The sequence below is a fragment of the Triticum dicoccoides genome, chromosome 2B (genome assembly GCF_002162155.2).
Source record: "Triticum dicoccoides isolate Atlit2015 ecotype Zavitan chromosome 2B, WEW_v2.0, whole genome shotgun sequence".
NCBI lineage: Eukaryota > Viridiplantae > Streptophyta > Magnoliopsida > Poales > Poaceae > Triticum > Triticum dicoccoides.
Genome location: NC_041383.1, coordinates 141,894,675 through 141,901,832, shown reverse-complemented (window position 1 = coordinate 141,901,832; position 7,158 = coordinate 141,894,675).

Below are 7,158 nucleotides of genomic sequence, written 5' to 3'. Positions count from 1 at the left end.
CGGGCCCGGCGTGGCCCGGTTTGGCCCGGGGCGGGCCGGATCTGGGCCCCGGGTGGCCGGCGCGGAGGGAGGCGAGGTGGCGCGCGCCGGTTGGAGGAGAGCAGCGGCGGGGTAACGTGGCGGTGCCGGATTGGCCGGAGCGAGGTGGCCGGTGGACATGTCCGGCTCGGGATGGACATGTCCGGCGGCGCGAGGGGAGCGGGGCTAGGGTTAGGGTGGAATTCATCCGCGAATTTCGGAGGGGGAAGTGTTTATATAGGTAGAGGGAGCTAGGAGAGTCCAAATGAGGAGCAGTTTCGCCCACATGATCATGATCGAACGAACGAGAGCATGGAGGGGAGTTTGCTGGGCTTTGGGCCACTTTGGAAGGGTGTTGGGCTGCAAAGAGAAGGGGGGCCTTACGGTTACCAAGTTAACCGTTGGAGTACCAAACGACCTCCAAATGGCACGAACTTGACAGGCGGTCTACCGGTGGTGTACCAAGGCCGCTTGGCAAACCTCGGTCCATTCCGAGAATGTTTAACACCCGCACACACAAAGAGGCAAAAGGGGAACGCCGGAGGACATAGGAGTGCAGGATTGCAAAACGTACAACGGGGAAAATGCTCGGATGCGTGAAACGAACACGTATGCAAAGTGAGATGCACATGATGACATGGCAAAGTGCAACACGCAAGAAAATGACATGGCAACGACGGCGAATAACTGGCAGACACCTGGCGCATCGAAACCGGGGCGTTACACCTTATGTGGTGGTTTTGTTTTCTTTCACTGATGGAGCTTATAAGATTTCCTGTTGAGTTTTGTGTTGTGAGGTTTTCAAGTTTTGGGTAAAGCTTTTATGGACTATGGAATAAGGAGTGGAAAGAGCCTAAGATTGGGGATGCCCATGGCACCCCAATATTTTCAAGGATAGCCAAAAGCCTAAGCTTGGGGATGCCCCGGGAAGGCATCCCCTCTTTCGTCTTCGTTCATTGGTAACTTTACTTGGAGCTATATTTTTATTTGCTACATGATATGTGTTTTGCTTGGAGCGTTGTGTATTATATTAGTCTTTGATTTTTAGTTTACCACAATCATCCTTGCTGTACACACCTTTTGGGAGAATCCTATTTGATTAGAATTTGCTAGAATACTCTATGGGCTTCACTTATATCTTTTGAGCTTGATAGTTTTTGCTCTAGTGCTTCACTTATATCTTTTAGAGCACGGTGGTGTCTTAATTTTGAAGAAATTGCTAGTCTCTCATGCTTCACTTATAATATTTTGAGAGTCTTTGAGAACAACATGGTATTTGCTATGATCATAAAGTTGGTCCTAGAATGATGAGCATCCAAGTTGGGTATAATAAAAACTATCATAGGAAGTGAATTGGATGCTATGATCAATTTGATACTTGATAATTGTTTTGAGATATGGAGGTAGTGATATTAAAGTCATGCTAGTTGGGAGATTATGAATTTAAAGAATACTTGTGTTGAAGTTTGTGATTCCCATAGCATGCACGTATGGTGAACTGCTTTGTGATGAAATTGGAACACAATTTTATTTATTGATTGTCTTCCTTGTGAGTGGAGGTCAGGGACGAGCGATGGTCTTTCCTACCAATCTACCCCCCTAGGAGCATGCGCGTAGTGCTTTGGTTTTTGATTACTTCTAAATTTTTGCAACAAGTATATGAGTTCCTTTGATTAATGTTGAGTCCATGGATTATACACACTCTTTCACCCTTCCAGCATTGCTAGCCTCTCTTGTATCATGCAATTTTTGCCATTACCATACACCCACCATTTACCTTCCTCAAAATAGCCACCACATCTACCTATTATGGCATTTCCATAGCCATTCCGAGATATATTTCCATGCAACTTTCCACCGTTCCGTTCATATGACACGCATTACTTTTGTCATATTGTTTTTTGCATGATCATGTAGTTGACATTTTATTTGTGGCAAGGCCACCTTCATAATTTTCATACATGTCGCTCTTGATTCATTGCATATCCCGGTACACCGCCGGAGGCATTCATATAGAGTCATATGTTGTTCTAGCTTTGAGTTGTAAATCCATAGAAGTGTGATGATCTTCATTATTAGAGCATTGTCCTAGTGAGGAAAGGATGATGAAGACTATGATTCCCCCACAAGTCGGGATGAGACTTCGGACTTTACAAAAAGAAAAAAAAGAGAAAGAAAAAAGATAAAGGCCAAAAAAGGGGGGGGAAGGCCAAAGAAAAAAGAAAAAAAAGAAAAAAATAAGAAAGAGAAAAAAAATAAAATGAGAGAAAAAGAGAGAAGGAACAATGCTACTATCTCTTTTTCCACACTTGTGCTTCAAAATAGCACCATGATCTTCATGATAGAGAGTCTCATATGTTGTCACTTCCATATACTAGTGGGAATTTTTCATTATAGAACTTGACCTGTATATTCCAATGATGGGCTTCGTCAAAAGTGCCCTAGGTCTTTGTGAGCAAGCAAGTTGGATGCACCCCACTTAGTTTCTTTTGTTGAGCTTTCATATATTTATAGCTCTAGTGCATCCGTTGCATGGCAATCCCTACTCACTCACATTGATATCTATTAATGGGCATCTCCATAGCCCGTTGATACGCCTAGTTAATGTGAGACTATCTTCTCCTTTTTGTCTTCTCCACAACCATCATTCTATTCCACTTATAGTGCTATGTCCATGGCTCACGCTCATGTATTGCGTGAAAGTTGAAAAAGTTTGAGATTATTAAAGTATGAAACAATTGCTTGGCTTGTCATCGGGGTTGTGTATGATTAAATACTTTGTGCGATGAAGATAGAGCATAGCCAGACTATATGATTTTGTAGGGATTACTTTCTTTAGCCATGTTATTTTGAGAAGACATGATTACTTTGATTAGTATGCTTGAAGTATTACTATTTATTATGTCAATATGAACTTTTATTTTGTATTCATTTGGATATGAACATTCATGCCACAATAAAGAAAATTACATTATGAATTATGCTAGGTAGCATTCCACATCAAAGATTTCTTTTTTACCATTTACCTACTCGAGGACGAGCAGGAATTAAGCTTGGGGATGCTTGATACGTCTACAACATATCTATAATTTTTGATTGTTCCATGCTATTATATTACCCCTTTTTGATGTTTATGGGCTTTATTTTACACATTTATATAATTTTTGGGACTAACCTACTAACCGGAGGTCCAGCCCATATTGCTGTTTTATTGCCTATTTCAGTATTTCGAAGAAAAGGAATATCACACGGAGTCGAAATGGAATGAAACCTTCGGGAGCGTGATTTTTTGAACAAACATGATCCGGAGAGCTTGGAGTGCAATTCAAGAAGCTTCCGAGGGCCCCACAAGATAGGGGGCCGCCCCCCCTGTAGGGCGCGCCCCCCTGTCTCGTGGGCCCCTCGGGATGCCACCGACGTACTTCTTCCTCCTATATATACCTACGTACCCCGAAAACATCCAGGAGCACCACGAAACACAATTTCCACCACCGTAACCTTCTGTATCCACGAGATCCCATCTTGGAGCCTTCGCCGACACTCTGCCGGAGGGGGAATCAACCACGGAGGGCCTCTACATCAACATCCTTGCCCCTCCGATGAGTTGTGAGTAGGTTACCACAGACCTACAGGTCCATAGTTATTAGCTAGATGGCTTCTTCTCTCTTTTTGGATCTCAATACAATGTTCTCCCCCTCTCTTGTGGAGATCTATTCGATGTAAACTCTTTTTGCGGTGTGTTTGTCGAGATCCGATGAATTGTGGGTTTATGATCAAGTTTATCTATGAATAATATTTGAATCTTCTCTGAATTCTTTTACGTATGATTGAGTTATCTTTGCAAGTCTCTTCGAATTATCAGTTTGGTTTGGCCTACTAGATTGGTCTTTCTTGCCATGGGAGAAGTGCTTAGCTTTGGGTTCAATCTTGCGGTGTTCTTACCCAGTGACAGAAAGGGTTGCAAGATACGTATTGTCTCGTCGCCATCGAGGATAACAAGATGGTGTTTATATCATATTGCATGTGTTTATCCCTCTACATCATGTCATCTTGCTTAATGCGTTACTCTATTCTTATGAATTTAATACTCTAGATGCAGGCAGGAGTCAGTCGATGTGTGGAGTAATAGTAGTAGATGTAGGCAGGAGTCAGTCTACTTGTTATGGACGTGATGCCTATATACTTGATCATGCCTAGATAATCTCATATCTATGCGCTTTGATATCAATTGCTCGACAGTAATTTGTTCACCCACCATAATACTTATGCTATCTCGAGAGAAGCCTCTAGTGAAACCTATGGCCACCGGGTCTATCTCTTATCGTATTTGCTTTCAATCTACCTTTATTTGCATATTTACTTTTTGCATCTATATCATAAAATACCAAAAATATATTTATCTTATCATACTATCTTTATTAGATCTCACTCTCGCAAGTGGCCGTGAAGGGATTGACAACCCCTTTATTGCGTTGGTTGCGAGTTCTCAGTTTGTTTGTGTAGGTATGTGGGACTTTTGAGGAGCCTCCTACTGGATTGATACCTTGGTTCTCAAAACTGAGGGAAATACTTACGCTAAACTTTGTTGCATCACCCTCTCCTCTTCAAGGAAAACCAACGCAAGCTCAAGACGTAGCAGTACGTCATGGGGAAGCATAAGCTCACTCTAAAGACCGAGGAGGACTCCAATCCTCGTTATAAGTACATAACCTGGACTGACGAGGCGACAAGGTTTATGCTTGAATGGTATATTGACCTTCGTAAGGACACACCTGCAACTTTCAAGTTCAAGAAACAACACCACTTGCAATGTGCTGATGCTCTAAATGGCAAGTTTTCGCTTGGTGTCACTCAAACCCAATGTTGAGGAACGCAGTAATTTCAAACATTTCCTACGCACAGGCAAGATCATGGTGATGCATTGCAACGAGAGGGGAGAGTATAGTCCACGTACCCTCGTAGACCGTAAGTAGAAGCATTATGATAACGCGGTTAATGTAGTTGTACGTCTTCACGATCCGACCGATCCAAGTACCGAAAGTACGGCACCTCCATGATCTGCACACGTTTGGCTCGGTGACGTCCCACGAACTCTTGATCCAGCTGAGTGTCGAGGGAGAGCTTTGTCAGCACAACGGCGTGATGACGGTGATGATGAAGCTACCGGCGTAGGGCTTCGCCTAAGCACTACAACGATATGACTGAGGTGGATTATAGTGGAGGGGGGCACCGCACACGGCGAAGTCAATGTATGTTGTTGTGTTCTACGGTGCCCCCTGCCCCCGTATATAAAGGAGCAAGGGGGCGGCCGGTCGGCCTTTGGGGCGCGCCAAGGATGGGGAGGAGTCCTCCTCCTAGTAGGAGTAGGACACCCCTTTCCTAGTCGAACTAGGAGGAGGAAGGGGGAAGGAAGGAGAGGGAGATAGGGAGGGAAAGAGGGGGCGCCGCCCCCCCCCCCTCCTTGTCCAATTTGGACTCCTCAATGGGGGGTGCGTCCAACCCTATGTCCCCCTCCTCTCTCTCTCACAAAGCCCATGTTGGCCCATTAGTCCCTCCCGGGGGTTCCGATAACCCCCCGACACTCCGATAATTATCAGGTGACCCCCGGAGCTCATCCGGTGTCCGAAAATAGTCACCGATATCAATCTTTATGTCTCGACCATTTCAAGACTCCTCATCATGTCCGTGATCACATCCGGGACTCTGAACTATCTTGCGTACATCAAAACACATAAACTCATAATGCCGATCATCACCGAACGTTAAGCGCGCGGACCCTACGGGTTCGAGAACTATGTAGACATGACCGAGGCACGTCTACGGTCAATAACCAATAGCGGAACCTGGATGTTCATATTGGCTCCCACATATTCTAGGAAGATCTTTATCGGTCAAACTGCATAACGATATACGTTGTTCCCTTTGTCATCGGTATGTTACTTGCCCAAGATTCGATCATCGGTATCTCATTACCTAGTTCAATCTCGTTACTAGCAAGTCTCTTTACTCGTTCCGTAATGTATCATCCCACAACTAACTCATTAGTCACATTGCTTGCAAGGCCTATAGTGATGTGCATTACCAAGAGGGCCCAGAGATACCTCTCCGACAATCTGAGTGACAAATCCTAATCTTGATCTATGCCAACTCAACGAGTACCATCGGAGACACCTATAGAGCACCTTTATAATCACCCAGTTATGTTGTGACGTTTGGTGGCACACTAAGTGTTCCTCCGGTATTCGGGAGTTGCATAATCTTGTAGTGATAGGAACATGTATAAGTCATGAAGAAACCAATAGCAATATACTAAACGATCAAGTGCTAAGCTAACGGAATGTTCAAGTCAATCACATCATTCTCTAATGATGTGATCCCGTTAATCAAATGAAAACTCATGTCCATGGCTAGGAAACTTAACCATCTTTGATTCAACGAACTAGTCAAGTAGAGGCACACTAGTGACACTCTGTTTGCCTTTGTATTCACACATGTACTAAGTTTCCGGTTAATACAATTCTAGCATGAATAAAAAACATTTATCATGATATAAGGAAATATAAATAACAACTTTATTATTGCTTCTAGGGCATATTTCCTTCAGTCTCCCACTTGCACTAGAGTCAATAATCTAGATGAAGGAAATATGCGCTAGAGCCAATAATAAAGTTGTTAGTTATATTTCCTTTTATCATGATAAATGTTTATTATTCATTCTAGAATTGTATTAGCGGGAAACTTAGTACATTTGCGAATACATAGACAAACGGAGTGTCACTAGTGTGCCTCTACTTGACTAGCTCGTTGAATCAAAGATGGTTAAGTTTCCTAGCCATAGACATGAGTTGTCATTTGATTAACGAGATCACATCATTAGAGAATGATGTGATTGATTTGACCCATTCCGTTAGCTTAGCACTTGATCGTTTAGTATATTTCTATTGCTTTCTTCATGACTTATACATGTTCCTATGACTATGAGATTATGCAACTCTCGATTACCAGAGGAACACTTTGTGTGCTACCAAACGTCACAACTTAACTGGGTGATTATAAAGGTGCTCTACAGGTGTCTCCGATGGTACTTGTTCAGTTGGCATAGATCAAGATTAGGATTTGTCACTCCAATTGTCGGAGAGG